At 43.8% G+C, this 17186-nt stretch overlaps 1 pseudogene; it reads right to left on the bottom strand.

Annotated features, from left to right (window-relative positions):
• Positions 1–14830, bottom strand: part of LOC129041528 (protein C-mannosyl-transferase DPY19L1-like) — an 84327-nt pseudogene extending 69497 nt beyond the window's left edge.
• Between the last annotated feature and the right edge of the window lie 2356 nt (positions 14831–17186).

Raw genomic sequence — 17186 nt, 5'->3', positions numbered from 1 at the left:
ACTCTTTATGTGATAGTGACTGTGGTGAAAAACACACCTGACAATCAGCCACAAATATGGAGAAAGATGCCAGAAAAACAGAAACAGCTATTCATTTAAGGGCCCTCAGGAAAAAAATAATAGTGAGAATGCTGAGAAAATAGAAAGCAGTATTAAAGCACAAAAACATGCTATGATAGTTGTAGATTTATGTATTCTGAAAATAAATTATTCTGCTTTTTAAATGTATTTATATTCAATGATTCTTGATTGAATTATGAAAGGTCCTCCATGGACAACTGATCTTCCCTATGAAATGAGACTGCCCTTTATGAGATTAAACAACATCTGGACCTAGATATAGACATAATTTTTACTAGCTTTGATGACTAGTAACCATTATAACTAAACGGTTCTAACAGTGACTACATAAAACTAGCAGCCTCTTCCCCTGGAAGAGTAATGTCCCAATGGTTTGACTAAAGTACAAACTGACAGCAGAAGAACTAGCAAAACAGGAATTTAGGATTAAACATATGAATAATAAAGCCTAAAGCTACTCCATTTGGAAGTATGTACACAGGTTTACAGTCTCTATGACAATGTAGATTTAGTCAGTCCTCCATATCTGTCAGTTCCACATCTGTGGATTCAACCAACCTCAGATTGAAAATAGTAGGGGGAAAAAAATCCATCTGTACTGAACACATACAGGTATTATTCCCTAAACAATACAGTATAACAAATATATACATAACATTTACATTCTATTAGGTATTCTAAGTAATCTACAGATGATTGAAAGTATCCAGGAGTATGCGTGTAGGTTATAGGCAAATACTATGCCACTTTATACTAGGCACTTGAGCATCTGCAGATTTTAATATCAGAGGGAGGTCCCTGAACCAATCCCTTGGGGATACTAAAGAACAACTGTGCCTCATTAGCATGAACTTTAAGAAACATTAATATACCTAATACACTCATTAAGAGAAATTAATACAGCCTAATAGGGTAAGTATTTACAATGCAAAACAGCCACTGTTCAAATATTAGCAACATCCAAATACCCATAGGTACATAAATAAAATTGTATGTGCTTTCAGTATTGATGCCATATTATTGGCCAAAAATCAATCACAAATAGATAACATGCTTATATTTCTATAAACCAAACTCATTAAATTTGTTCTTTGGATGCTAATGAGCATCATGTATTCAGAAAACTTCTAACTGTATCTTTTAATAATAAAATGTTTAGGTGATTATAAACATTCTTTAGAGTTAGCCAGAAGTCTATTTTAGAAAGAAAAAAAATGCCGGTAAACATTAAAGAAATTCTTTAAAATCCCAAATTCCCATTGGCATGACCTCTATGAATTAACATAAATACACTCTCACAGCTGGTGCTCAGTTGGGTCTATGTGTCTGTTTGAAAGCAAGCACACCAAGATGGCCTGTGTCCCTGTGCCTCATGCTTCCTTAGCTTTTCTTAGCCCCTATGCCACCCCTAATATGTTCTTTCTACTTCTTGTTCCTGTATCTCTAAGTATGACCCTCTTTTCCCTCTTTTTCCAGGAGAAGGCAGAAACAAGAAAACTAACATTGAGCACAAAATGTTAGGGTTTCTGAGAATTGGACTCTAGGGTTTCATTTATTTTGCTGTACTGTACCCGTAGAGGAGATGAAATATAGCATACTAGTTAAAAGCATGAACCGGGGTTGTGGAGCCAAGATGTCCGAATAGGAACAGCTCCGGTCTACAGCTCCCAGCGTGAGCAACACAGAAGATGGGTGATTTCTGCATTTCCATCTGAGGTACCAGGTTCATCTCACTAGGGAGAGCCAGACAGTGGGCGCAGGTCAGTGGGTGCGCGCACCGTGGGCGAGCTGAAGAAGGGCGAGACATTGCCTCACTCGGGAAGCGCAAGGGGTCAGGGAGTTCCTTTTCCTAGTCAAAGAAAGGGGTGACAGACGGCACCTGGAAAATCGGGTCACTCCCACCCGAATACTGCGCTTTTCCGACAGGCTTAAAACAAGGCGCACCAGGAGATTATATCCCGCACATGGCTCGGAGGGTCCTGCGCCCACAGAGTCTCGCTGATTCCTAGCACAGCACTCTGAGATCAAACTGCAAGGCGGCAGCGAGGCTGGGGGAGGGGCGCCCGCCATTGCCCAGGCTTGCTTAGGTAAACAAAGCAGCCAGGAAGCTCGAACTGGATGGAGCCCACCACAGCTCAAGGAGGCCTGCCTGCCTCTGTAGGCTCCACCTCTGGGGGCAGGGCACAGACAAACAAAAAGACAGCAGTAACCTCTGCAGACTTAAATGTCCCTGTCTGACAGCTTTGAAGAGAGCAGTGTTTCTCCCAGCACGCAGCTGGAGATCTGAGAACGGGCAGACTGCCTCCTCAAGCGGGTCCCTGAACCCTGACCCCCGAGCAGCCTAACTGGGAGGCACCCCCCAGCAGGGGCAGACTGACACCTCACACTGCCGGGTACTCCAACAGACCTGCAGCTGAGGGTCCTGTCTGTTAGAAGGAAAACTAACAAACAGAAAGGACATCCACACCATCATCACCATCATCACCATCATCAAAGACCAAAAGTAGATAAAACCACAAACATGGGGAAAAAACAGAGCAGAAAAACTGGAAACTAAAAAGCAGAGTGTCTCTCCTCCTCCAAAGGAACGCAGCTCCTCACCAGCAACGGAACAAAGCTGGACGGAGAATGACTTTGACGAGTTGAGAGAGGAAGGCTTCAGACGATCAAATTACTCCGAGCTACAGGAGGAAATTCAAACCAAAGGCAAAGAAGTTGAAAACTTTGAAATAAATTTAGACGAATGTATAACTAGAATAACCAATACAGAGAAGTGCTTAAAGGAGCTGATGGAGCTGAAAGCCAAGGCTCGAGAACTTCGTGAAGAATGCAGAAGCCTCAGGAGCTGATGCGATCAACTGGAAGAAAGGGTATCAGTGATGGAAGACGAAATGAATGAAATGAAGCCAGAAGGGAAGTTTAGAGAAAAAAGAAAAAAAAGAAAAGAACAAAGCCTCCAAGAAATATGGGACTATGTGGAAAGACCAAATCTACGTCTGATTGGTGTACCTGAAAGTGACGGGGAGAATGGAACCAAGTTGGAAAACATTCTGCAGGATATTATCCAACAGAACTTCCCCAATCTAGCAAGGCAAGCCAACATTCAGATTCAGGAAATACAGAGAACGCCACAAAGATACTCCTTGAGAAGAGCAACTCCAAGACATGTAATTGTCAGATTCACCAAAGTTGAAATGAAGGAAAAAATGTTAAGGGCAGCCAGAGAGAAAGGTCGGGTTACCCACAAAGGGGAAGCCCATCAGACTAACAGCAGATCTCTCGGCAGAAATTCTACAAGCCAGAAGAGAGTGGGGGCCAATATTCAACATTCTTAAAGAAAAGAATTTTCAACCCAGAATTTCATATCCAGCCAAACTAAGCTTCATAAGTGAAGGAGAAATAAAATACTTTACAGACAAGCAAATGCTGAGAGATTTTGTCACCACCAGGCCTGCCCTAAAAGAGCTCCTGAAGGAAGCGCTAAACATGGAAAGGAACAACCGGTACCAGCCGCTGCAAAATCATGCCAAATTGTAAAGACCATCGAGGCTAGGAAGAAACTGCATCAACTAACGAGCAAAATAACCAGCTAACATCATAATGACAGGATCAAATTCACACATAACAATATTAACTTTAACTGTAAATGGACTAAATGCTCCAATTAAAAGACACAGACTGGCAAACTGGATAAAGAGTCAAGACCCATCAGTGTGCTGTATTCAGGAAACCCATCTCACGTGCAGAGACACACATAGGCTCAAAAGAAAAGGATGGAGGTAGATCTACCAAGCAAATGGAAACAGAAAAAGGCAGGAGTTGCAATCCTAGTCTCGGATAAAACAGACTTTAAATCAACAAAGATCAAAAGAGACAAAGAAGGCCATTACATAATGGTAAAGGGATCAATTCAACAAGAAGAGCTAACTACCCTAAATATACGTGCACCCAATACAGGAGCACCCAGATTCATAAAGCAAGTCCTGAGAGACCTACAAAGAGACTTAGACTCCCACACAATAATAATGGGAGACTTTAACACCCCACTGTCAACATTAGACAGATCAATGAGACAGAAAGTTAACAAGGATACCCAGGAATTGAACTCAGCTCTGCACCAAGCAGACCTAATAGACATCTACAGAACTCTCCACCCCTAATCAACAGAATATACATTTTTTTCAGCACCACACCACACCTATTCCAAAATTGACCACATACTTGGAAGTAAAGCTCTCCTTAGCAAATGTAAAACAACAGAAATTATAATAAACTGTCTCTCAGACCACAGTGCAATCAAACTAGAACTCAGGATTAAGAAACTCACTCAAAACCGCTCAACTACATGGAAACTGAACAACCTGCTCCTGAATGACTACTGGGTACATAACGAAATGAAGGCAGAAATAAAGATGTTCTTTGAAACCAACGAGAACAAAGACACAACATACCAGAATCTCTGGGACACATTCAAAGGAGGGAAATTTATAGCACTAAATGCCCACAAGAGAATGAAGGAAAGATCCAAAAGTGACACTCTAACATCACAATTAAAAGAACTAGAAAAGCAAGAGCAAATACATTCAAAAGCTAGCAGAAGGCAAGAAATAACTAAAATCAGAGCAGAACTGAAGGAAATAGAGACACAAAAAACCCTTCAAAAAATTAATGAATCTAGGAGCTGGTTTTTTGAAAGGATCAACAAAATTGATAGACCGCTAGCAAGACTAATAAAGAAGAAAAGAGAGAAGAATCAAATAGATGCAATAAAAAATGATAAAGGGGATATCACCACCGATCTCACAGAAATACAAACTACCATCAGAGGATACTACAAACACCTCTACGCAAATAAACTAGAAAATCTAGAAGAAATGGATAAATCCCTCAACACATACACCCTCCCAAGACTAAACCAGGAAGAAGTTGAATCTCTGAATAGACCAATAACAGGATCTGAAATTGTGGCAATAATCAATAGCTTACCAACCAAAAAGAGTCCAGAACCAGATGGATTCACAGCCGAATTCTACCAGAGATACAAGGAGGAACTGGTACCATTCCTTCTGAAACTATTCCAATCAATAGAAAAAGAGGGAATCCTCCCTAACTCATTTTATGAGGTCAGCATCATCCTGATACCAAAGCCGGGCAGAGACACAACCAAAAAGAGAATTTTAGACCAATATCCTTGATGAACATTGATGCAAAAATCCTCAATAAAATACTGGCAAACCGAATCCAGAAGCACATCAAAAAGCTTATCCACCATGATCAAGTGGGCTTCATCCCTGGGATGCAAGGCTGGTTCAATATACGCAAATCAATAAATGTAATCCAGCATATAAACAGAACCAAAGACAAAAACCACATGATTATCTCAATAGATGCAGAAAAGGCCTTTGACAAAATTCAACAACCCTTCATGCTAAAAACTCTCAATAAATTAGGCATTGATGGGACGTATCTCAAAATAATAAGAGCTATCTATGACAAACCCACAGCCAATATCATACTGAATGGGCAAAAACTAGAAGCATTTCCTTTGAAAACTGGCACAAGACAGGGATGCCCTCTCTCACCACTCCTATTCAACATAGTGTTGGAAGTTCTGGCCAGGGCAATTAGGCAGGAGAAGGAAATAAAGGGAATTCAAACAGGAAAAGAGGAAGTCAAATTGTCCCTGTTTGCAGATGACATCATTATATATCTAGAAAACCCCACTGTCTCAGCCCCAAATCTCCTTAAGCTGATAAGCAACTTCAGCAAAGTCTCAGGATACAAAATCAATGTACAAAAATCACAAGCATTCTTATACACCAATAACAGACAAACAGCCAAATCATGAGTGAATTCCCATTCACAATTGCTTCAAACAGAATAAAATACCTAGGAATCCAACTTACAAAGGACGTGATGGACCTCTTCAAGGAGAACTACAAACCACTGCTCAATGACATAAAAGAGGATACAAACAAATGGAAGAACATTCCATGCTCATGGGCAGGAAGAATCAATATCATGAAAATGGCCATACTGTCCAAGGTAATTTATAGATTCAATGCCATCCTCATCAAGCTACCAATGACTTTCTTCACAGAATTGGAAAAAACTACTTTAAAGTTCATATGGAACCAAAAAAGAGCCCGCATCGCCAAGTCAATCCTAAGCCAAAAGAACAAAGCTGGAGGCATCACACTACCTGACTTCAAACTATACTACAAGGCTACAGTAACCGAAACAGCATGGTACTGGTACCAAAACAGAGATATAGATCAATGGAACAGAACAGAGCCCTCAGAAATAATGCTGCATATCTACAACTATCTGATCTTTGACAAACCTGACAAAAACAAGCAATGGGGAAAGGATTCCCTATTTAATAAATGGTGTTGGGTAAACTGGCTAGCCATATGTAGAAAGCTGAAACTGGATCCCTTCCTCACACCTTATACAAAAATCAATTCAACATGGATTAAAGACTTAAACGTTAGACCTAAAACCATAAAAACCCTAGAAGGAAACCTAGGCATTACCATTCAGGACATAGGCATGGGCAAGGGCTTCATGTCTAAAACACCAAAAGCAATGGCAACAAAAGCCAAAATTGACAAATAGGATCTCATTAAACTAAAGAGCTTCTGCACAGCAAAGGAAACTACCATCAGAGTGAACAGGCAACCTACAAAATGGGAGAAAATTTTCACAACCTACTCATCTGACAAAGGGCTAATATCCAGAATCTACAATGAACTCAAACAAATTTACAAGAAAAAAACAAACAACCCCATCAAAAAGTGGGTGAAGGACATGAACAGACACTTCTCAAAAGAAGACATTTATGCAGCCAAAAAACACATGAAAAAATGCTCACCATCACTGGCCATCAGAGAAATGCAAATCAAAACCACAATGAGATACCATCTCACACCAGCTAGAATGGCAATCATTAAAAAGTCAGGAAACAACAGGTGCTGGAGAGGATGTGGAGAAATAGGAACACTTTTACACTGTTGGTGGGACTGTAAACTAGTTCAACCCTTGTGGAAGTCAGTGTGGTGATTCCTCAGGGATCTAGAACTAGAAATACCATTTGACCCAGCCATCCCATTACTGGGTATATACCCAAAGGACTATAAATCATGCTGCTATAAAGACACATGCACACGTATGTTTATTGCGGCACTATTCACAATAGCAAAGGCTTGGAACCAACCCAAATGTCCAACAATGATAGACTGGATTAAGAAAATGTGGCACATATACACCATGGAATACTATGCAGCCATAAAAAATGATGAGTTTATGTCCTTTGTAGGGACATGGATGAAATTGGAAATCATTATTCTCAGTAAACTATCGCAAGAACAAAAAACCAAACACCGCATATTCTCACTCATAGGTGGGAATTGAACAATGAGAACACATGGACACAGGAAGGGGAACATCACACTCTGGGGACTGTTGTGGGGTGGGGGGAGGGGGGAGGGATAGCATTAGGAGATATACCTAATGCTAAATGACGAGTTAATGGGTGCAGCACACCAGCATGGCGCGTGTATACATATGTAACTAACCTGCACATTGTGCACATGTACCCTAAAACTTAAAGTATAAAAATAATAAAATAAAATAAAAAAGATTTTGTTCCTTAAAAAAAAAAAAACAAAACATGAACTTAGGAAACACATTGCCTGGGTCAAATCCTGGCCCTTCTACATTCTAGGGGTGACCTTGGACAAGTTACTTAATATCTTTGTGCCTCAGATTCCCCCCACGTGGTAAAACAAGCACAGTAATCATAGTGTCATGGTGAGGACTGAGTAAACAGTTAAATGAGTTCATCTAAAGCACTTCGAACAAAGCCTGGCAAAGAGTAAGCCCCATATCAGTATAAGATGCTATTGTTCCCATAAGCATGGAAACAGAAGTTCAATGGGAATACGAATTCAATTTCCATTAATGTGAAAACTACCTATTTGTTGATGACTCCCTGTAACATGTCTCTACTCAGACCTTTTCTCTCATACCCCACCACTGATTGGCATTTCTACTTGGACATCTCACAAATGTCCCAAAAGTAACATGTCCAAGATGAAATTCTTGACCTTTTCCTTCAAACCCATTCCCTCATCCATACCTCTAGTCTTCAGTCTTCACTATCTTGGTGAATGCCAGCATAATTTACCCAATTAGAGAAGCCAAAAATGTACAAAGTATTCATAACTCTTTCCTTTCCCTCAATCCAAGCCCAATTCATAAGTCTTATCATTTTCACCTCCAAAATACAACTCAAATTGACCAATTACTCTCCATCTCCACAGCCACTGCCTTCATCCAGGCCAGCAACCCTCTTGATGGGTCCTCTTGCTAGGTGCCTGAACAGCCTCCTCATGGGTTTCTCTGCTTTTGTCCTTGTAGTGCAACCACCCATTTTCCCAAGAGCAGATTTCTCAAAGTAAAAATTTAATCATGTCACTCTCCTCCTGTTCAGCATTCCTCAATGGCTTCCTGTTGCACTGAGAATAAAACCCAAGCTCCTTTTCAAGATCTGGCCCATGCCCATCTCACTTTGATGTACCTCCACCCTCTCGTCTTTCAACATGCTAAGCTCTGTCCTACCTTTAGCGCATGCTATTCACAATACTGTCTCTTCTTCTGTTCAGCTGACATCTTTTCTTTCTATCGGTCTCAGCTTTAAGGCTACCTCCCCAGAGGACTTTCCTCACCCTACTTAAAGTGGGTATTTCCTTTTTTTTTTTTTTTCTATCTCAGCTTGTTTCTTTCCTGCAGTGCACTAACTCACAATGTGCAATTATTTTCATTTATTTACCATCCCCCCTTCTAGAATGTAAGTTCCATGAAGGTAGGGGTGACAGAGTCTCATTCTACATTTTAGCCCAACCAACTAGCATCTGGCTTAGTAGACACTCAATGATATGGTATGATTGACTATGAATGAACTTACTGTGCTATTTTACAGGTATTATCTCATTTATTCTTTACCATAATCAGACAAAGCATTTATTATCCCCATTTTAAAGACAAGCCAACTAAGGGTGAGACATATTAAGGGAGTGTAGAACAGCCTGAATGCAGAAACAGGATTCAAATGCAGGCCAGTGTTGAAATGGCTATGCTGCTTCCGCCACACCACATTGCTCCCCCTATCTAGTCCCGAACAGCTAGATTCAACTCTCTGCCTCCACCCAGTTTCTGATCATTTCTGCCTCTAAGAAGTCACAAGCGTTTCCTATCATATGGACTTCAAGGCTCTCGTAAGCTGTGGAGAATAAAAGCTGTGGTCCTAAATGAGGCAATTTTGCCTCCCAGGGTACAATGGCCAATATCTGGAGACATTTTCGTTGTCACTACTGGGGAGGTACTAGTGGCGTCTAGTAAGTGGAGGCCAAGGATGCTGCTAAAATCCTGCAGTGCACAGGACAGCCCCCACAACAAAAAAAATTATCCCACCTAAAATGCCACAATGCTGAGGTTGCAAAGCCTTGTCAATAAAGAACCAGGTTATAGCAGAGGTACCCTTGCCATTGACCACAGGAACCAGGTGGGTAATGGGAATGAGTCAAACAGGACCGATGCAAAGCGGGGGAAAGGTAGTTTTTATCATCCACTTTTTCCACACTCAGGTTCTTTTTTTATTGTTTTGTAAATCGTATCTCATGTTAGTCTTTCACCACAGGCATGCTCTGTTTGCATGTCTAATGGGTATATCTTTTACTACCACAAAGAAAAGCAACTTTGCCATCTTCCCTTGAAACACAGAGCCTTCTCCAGCTACCCTTTTGTTTTCTCTTTTCATAAAGGACACAGATATAAAAAATGCACCACTCTTAACTCTTAATTAAAATAACAGCCTAATCAGATAATAAATGGCAAATGACAGCCCCAGTTTTGGGGAAACTGTAGAGATTAGGAGAAGCTGTGGCAAACCGACATGTGTCATGTCCTCATGGGGGGTGGGGAGATTTACATAGTTCTCGCAGATTGTTGCCATGTAGGAACATCAGCTCAGTGATGCTAGACGCCTACTATTAAAAAGAGGCAGGAAATTAAATTTTAAAAACTACTGATACTTCCCTTCACCACCACCACCACCGCTGCCGCCACTACCCTCCCCATCCCAGATTCAGATTTAATTGGTTTCATGTTGGCTTGGATACGAAACTGTGTTAAAGTTTCCAAGTGACTTTAGTACACAGCTAAGACTGAGAAGCCCTGTTCTGGTCCAGGTCTTTCCTTTTACATGTGTACAAACTTAGGCTCAGAAAACTAAACACTTTGCTCAGGCACCTAACTAACTTAAAACAGGTTACAGAACCTGAAAATAGTTCCTGTGTTTTCAAACTGTGGGTCACAACACTGGATCATGAAATCAATTTAATGGTTTATAAATAATATTTTTTTAAAAAGAACAGAATATCAGAATTACTGCACATTATAGGGTTAAATATCGTGACATGTATGAAAAAATGCTCATCATCACTGGCCATCAGAGAAATGCAAATCAAAATCACAATGAGATACCATCTCACACCAGTTAGAATGGCAATCATTAAAAAGTCAGGAAACAACAGGTGCTGGAGAGTGGAGAAATAGGAACACTTTTACACTGTTGGTGGGACTGTAAACTAGTTCAACCATTGTGGAAGACAGTGGGGCAATTCCTCAAGGATCTAGAACTAGAAATACCATTTGACCTAGCCATCCCATTACTGGGTATATACCCAAAGGATTATAAAACATGCTGCTATAAAGACACATGCACACGTATGTTTATTGCAGCACTATTCACAATAGCAAAGACTTGGAACCAACCCAAATGTCCATCAATGATAGACTGAATTAAGAAAATGTGGCACATATACACCATGGAATACTATGCCGCCATAAAAAAGGATGAGTTCATGTCCTTTGTAGGGACATGGATGAAGCTGGAAACCATCATTCTCAGCAAACTATCACAAGGACAGAAAACCAAACACTGCATGTTGTCAATCATAGGTGGAAATTGAACAATGAGAACACTTGGACACAGGAAGGGGAACATCACACACCGGGGCCTGTTGTGGGGTGGGGGGAGGGGGGAGGGATAGCATTAGGAGATACACCTAATGTAAATGACGAGTTAATGGGTGCAGCACACCAACATGGCTCATGTATACATATGTAACAAACCTGCATGTTGTGCACATGTACCCTAGAACTTTAAGTATAATTAAAAAGAAAAAAAGATACAGCTCCAGATTTAAAAAATAAATATATTGTGACATGAAACTTTTGTTTTAAATATATGCATATAAGTGCTGGTTATTCTCTATTTATCTCTTCAAATCCATTCCTCTCCCTTCTCTACCTTATTCTCAGCCCCAAGACGCTAACCCTACAGAGTGTTTCAGCTGTGCCCCTTACCCAAGGGTTTCTAGTAGCTTCAGCCAGTAAGACACACTAGAGGGAGACCAGAGGGTGCAGGGAAAGTGCTTGAGGTCACTCTTCTGGAGTGACCTCGCTCCCACAACACAGCTCTCACTGAGTGCAGCCTCTGATAAAGCTCCCCTTTCCCTTCAGACCCAGAGGTGGTAGCACCTTCCTGTTGGTGACAATCCTTGGGTGGTGATTCAATATCCTTTGTAGGTTCTTTAAACCTGCCCACACTTCTGACAATACTCCATTGTTTCCTGACGGAGCACTGGCATACATAAATAGATCAACAGACATACAGACTTATGCATATATGTACTGAGTTGCAGTTTGGAGCTGTGAACAGGTTTAATATAAAATGTATTGTTTATAATGTGGGCTGTGGTCAAAAAAGTTTGGGAAACATTGTCAAGGTTCTTATTATGTCACAGCCACCTCTGCATGAGGAAGCTCTCAGGTTGAAACTTCTAAATACAAACATGTCATGAACCCCTCTTTACAAATGTTACCACTAAATAAGTAGCAAATAATGCCCCAAAATAAGAAAAACACATATTTATGAAAAGAGACTTTTCAACCATGCTTAACCCTGCCCAACGGTGGAAAGACCATGTTGGAAGGCAGTGAGTTCCTCATCAGTGATTAGAACCTATGGAGGAAAGTCCCACTCAGTTTCTAACTCTTAAAAATGTGTGTTTCTATCACGGAGCTTCAAGTTACAAAATTACTTTCTAAATAGAAATGAATCCATTTCTGTCTAGCTTAATATTTAGCTGTTATAATTCTTCTTTTTTTGATCTGTTACAAATGAACTCCTGATGAACGAAAGAATATGCAATGCAATGTGGAAAACCAAACAGCTATTTTAAAGTCCCATACTGAAATACTGTATAATGTCAGCTCAACTCTCACTCATTCTGGGAGGGGGGAAGAAAACAGGAAATAAGGCAGCTTTCAAAAATGTCTAAACTCTGCTCCTCTCTGCAGGATCTGAGTGGTTTTTTGATGCTGTGGCAGGGCATAATCGTGGGGAAGAAATAGGTCTGACATCAATCTATGACGGTACAGAGCCAGAGAAAGAAGCAACCCAGGTCCAATCATTCAGCAGAATCATCTCTCAAGGTGCCCTGGGGCCTCATGCAGAGGGTTAACAAGGACAGAAAGTCTCTAGACCTGGGTCTGTTCATCCAACTTCCATACATCTGACGGCCATGGTCCAGGGTACACCCAAGAATACGGTCTACCACATTCACTGTACCTCCTTTCAATGCTCAAAGGGGCAAGTCAAGCAACGTGCTATACTGTTACATTAATACGAAACTGTATTTAGGTATGGGCATCACTAAATCCAAAGATAAGCCATCCAAATATAAGTCATGCATCCTTCCAAAGAAGATTCAAACGAAATGCAATCAAAAAAGAAAATATGCAGAAAATAGCAATAAATATCATTACTCTAAGATTTGTTATTGTAACATCCCTGAAGAAGCAATGCCATTCTGTTTTACTACAAAGTGGTTAATGTTTATATTAGTCATTCAATAAAAATGCAATTCCATTCTGTGATCAGATCTCAAATCAGCATCACACATTTGCTTTTATTACAACAACTACAATGTGTCAAGTGCTCTAAACACAAAGTATCTTCCCATGTATCACCCACCACTTTTAGTTATGATCCTTAGCAGATCCCTGCGGATCTCTGTGGAGTAAATTCGCCATGTGATAACCCCCCACTAGCAGAGAAGGAAAGACTCACGAAGGAACCTGAAACTTAAACCAAACTGAACCGCTGTGTACTAGATCTGAAGGCTCTGCCTCATCCACTGTATTGTGCTGCCTCCCCAAGGTGAGCTTTTCTAACCTGCACACTAGCCAGCTTTTCAAGCTAGCTACCGAGAAAAAAAAAAAAAAAGGCGGGGGCGGGGGTGGGAATGTGCCGGGAAAAAAAAACAACAACTAGTTTTTCTAGGCTTGAATCTGCAATGGGGGAAAAAAGTACCCTAAAAACAACCTTCTTGAGCCCATTAAAACATACTCACAGAGATGTCTGGCTTTTTATGACTGAGTGGCTTTTAGTGGTGGCTGTGATCTCAGGGGAAGCCAAGTTGCTGTGTCCTATTCCTCGACTTATACTGGACCCCAACTCCTGGCTAAGGGAACTTTGGGTCACCAAGGGAATTTGAAAATATACTAAGGGATAAATCAACAGTAAATAAACAGTTCAGTAGCCAAATGCCCACTGAGGCATACAGAAAAAGCAATGTTACAGCATTTCACTAGTTGACTTAGAAAAATTAGGCCTGTTATCCAAACTGCTATAACTTGCTTTATCGAAATGTCAATCAGGAAACAAAGGAAACCTGAAGTCAGTCCGAAACATATGAATGCTTCAACTTTATTTTTTTCAGGACATCATTACACATCATCCACTTGGTGCATAGCAGAGAGAGGGGAGGAGAGCCCTCCTCACCAAAGGCTCCCAGGACAGCAGGGAGGATTAACGCTCGGGCGCCCCAAACACAACACAACCTAGAAAGTGACGTGCGGAGGGGAATCACAAAGTGCCACCGGCGGCGTTTGCGGCCAAGAAGAAAAAAAGCACGCTAAAATTTATAAGTTTAAGCAACTCTCTGGCACATGGAACGTGCGTTTGCTTTGAGCTCCACGGAATCCTTTCCAAGCCAAAGCAAACCATCCTGGCGGTCAGAGGCCGAGATAACGGGAAAGCAGCCGGTCGTACCAATCAGCAGCGCCCAAGTCTCGTTAGCGCAGATCTGCCGCCCGCGGCCAGGCCGGGCAGCTGTTGAGCCCCGGGCCATTCTTTTAAAGCTCAGGCGGAGCGCAGGTGGGAAGAGTGCGAGGAGAGGTGAGCCGGGAAGTTGTGGGGAAGAGAAGGTAAGAACGTCCCAGAGAAAAAGTCGGAGAGGGCTGCAAACTGGCTGGTCCGGCCGGCAGGGCTTGGCGCGACCGAAGCGGGAGGAGAGGGGAAGGAAGGGGAGGGGAGGGGGCCCGCGCCTCAAAGTTCCGCGTCCCGGCGGCGCCGGCGCTCGGGCTGCTCACCTAACAGGTGCGTGGTCCCGGTACGGCCGCGTCCAGCGCAGCCGGGCGGCCAGGCGCCCCCGGGCTCAGCGCGGGGCCTCTTCCTGCCCGCTGCGCCCTTGCGCCCTGGGGACGGGGTCGCGCGCTCGGGCCGGGGCTCCCCGGTGCCGACGTCCGGCGCACCCTCAGCAGCGACTGCGAGGCGCGGGGCTGCAGGGGCGGCTTGGCAGCCGCCTCCTGGTGCTTGTTCCCGCGCCTGCAGGACCATCTAGGCATAGTCGCGCCGGTTCGCTGCGCGCGCTCGAACGGCAGCCGGAGAACCGCGGACAGGCTGGGCGGCTGGGCGGTGCTCACTCTCCAGCGGGAGGGCGGGGGGCGGGCGGAGGGCGGGCCCGTCCCTCCCCGCGGGCCGGGAGGCGGGGAGACTGCGGAGGCCGGGCGGCTGCTGCGGGCCCGGCAGTACCGCCGGGAGGAGGCGCGGGACTCGCTAGCTCGCCGCCGTTGCCGCCACTCCGGTTGTCACGGCGACCGCGGAACGCCGGGGGCGGGGGCGGGGGCGGGGGCGGGGGCGGGGGCGGGGACACCCTGCGAGCGGCCGCAGCCCCGCCCCCGCCGCCCTTCTGCGCCGGACGCGCGCTCAAGGCCGGCTAGCGCACACGCGCGGACTTCTGTCGCGGGCAGGGCCGGACCCCCTGCCGCCTGGCGACCCACACCCTTTCGTGGCCCGCGTGGGGCTCGGCCGGGGCAAGGACGCGGGCGCGGACAGCCTTCCGGAGGCGGCGGCCCTTCCACTGTGGGAGTCATGGGGCCGAAGGAAGAGCCCTCTCGAGGATCGGGGCGCTGATCCAAGTTTCGGAGCCTATGAAGGCTGCGCGTGGAGACCGCGCGGGCGAGACGCGGCGGGGCAGGGAGAAGGCGCCCGGAGCGGCCACTTAGGAGCGCTGTGCGTGCGCCCTGGGCGCCTGGTCGGCCCCGCCGCTGTGAAGCGCGCGGATGGCAATCAAGTCACCGTCTCCGTTTACTCCCCACTGTGTGGTCGCGCAATTTGGAGCGCAGCCCCTCACTCACCGACAAGAAGAACGGGTGCGACGCGATTTAAAATAGTAACAGAGTATTAAAATAGCAGCCAGGAATCTCGTGGGGAGCTGATAAGGGACGAGGCACAAGTGTAAACTGAAGACCAGGGTAGGAGCCAGGCTGAAGGTGATAGGATGGATTGGCTGGAGCAGGAAAGATGATCAATAAGTACATTCAGTTTGTTACACTTGCTGTAACCTTGTTGCTTAATAGAAAGCAGGAACACTTTGCGTTGATAAAATAGGAGATTTTAGTCGAAAATATGTTTTCTTTTACATAGCAGAATGCACGAGTAAATTAAACCCGGGAAAGTTTAGAAACCCAAGTAGATCCCAGTTCTCTCTCCACCCCCGCATTCTTTGCACAAAGTCTTACAACCGCATGGATTACAACTGGGAAGTTCCTTTCCTGGCCGTGCCCAGTGGGCTTGTTCCAAAAAGTTGTCTTTAAGTCCCAATGTTGTAAATCAAGGCCCATCGTTCTGCTTATCTCTGTTGTAATTCCAGGGACTTCACGTGGCTTTCTCGCTCTTTATGTTTCTTTGCCCAGTGATTTCTTTACTAATACCAGTATTCGTCACTGTTAGCCTTTTTAAGAGACAGTGGATTATTTTGTAAAGGAAGGGTATTTGCCATGCTAATTAATACTCCCTCATACCCTGTCTAGTTTGTGAATTTGGATTTTCCAATGTCTTTATTGGAGCAAGGAACAACTATTTTTCTACACGGGTTTAAAAAAATGGTTGAAAGTGGAATTCAGAAGGCTTGGATTCTGAAACAATGTGTCAGCTGAACCCATTGTTACCTCTGGGATTAACGTTGAATTTATTCGGTTAAAAGAAAGCTAATTCAATGTCTATTAAAGATAATACAAATAATTGGCCGGGCGCCGTGGCTCAAGCCTGTAATCCCAACACTTTGGAAGGCCGAGGCGGGTGGATCACGAAGCCAGGAGTTCAAGACCAGCCTGGCCAAGTTGGCGAAACCCTCGTCTCTACTAAAAATACAAAAATTAGCCGGCCGTGGTGGCGGGTGCCTGTAGTCCCAGTTACTCGGAGGTTGAGGCAGAAGAATCGCTTGAACCTGGGAGGTGGAGGTTGCAGTGAGCCGAGATCGTGCCACTGCACTCCAGCCTGGGTGACAGAGCAAGACTCCATCTCAAAAAAAAAAAAGATAATACAAATAATTTGATGGATTTTCTTTTAATGATTAGAAAGACACATGGAAAAAGAGGTTCAACATTTGAACTATTAGATTGGTGTGTGTCTCCTTATGTGATAGGCCCTGAATTCAGGAACTGCCTCCCTTAAGCTGGTACCGTTGTACCAGGAAAACACTTGTCGAATGAACAAATTAGTGAATGAATGCAGTTCCGCAAGTGCTTGTCAGTTCCCCTTCTCGACTTGGCAACCATGCGGAGAATCCCAGAGAAGGGCAGTGTGGGGTATTAGTTTTTTGGGTTTTTTGTTTGTTTTTTGTTTGTTTGTTTCTTTAAACACGGTCAATTTAGATCCAGGTTGCAGCCACTACATTGACCCATACCAGCCT

The sequence above is a fragment of the Pongo pygmaeus genome, chromosome 6 (genome assembly GCF_028885625.2).
Source record: "Pongo pygmaeus isolate AG05252 chromosome 6, NHGRI_mPonPyg2-v2.0_pri, whole genome shotgun sequence".
Lineage (NCBI taxonomy): Eukaryota > Metazoa > Chordata > Mammalia > Primates > Hominidae > Pongo > Pongo pygmaeus.
This window is presented reverse-complemented; position numbering and strand designations above follow the sequence as displayed.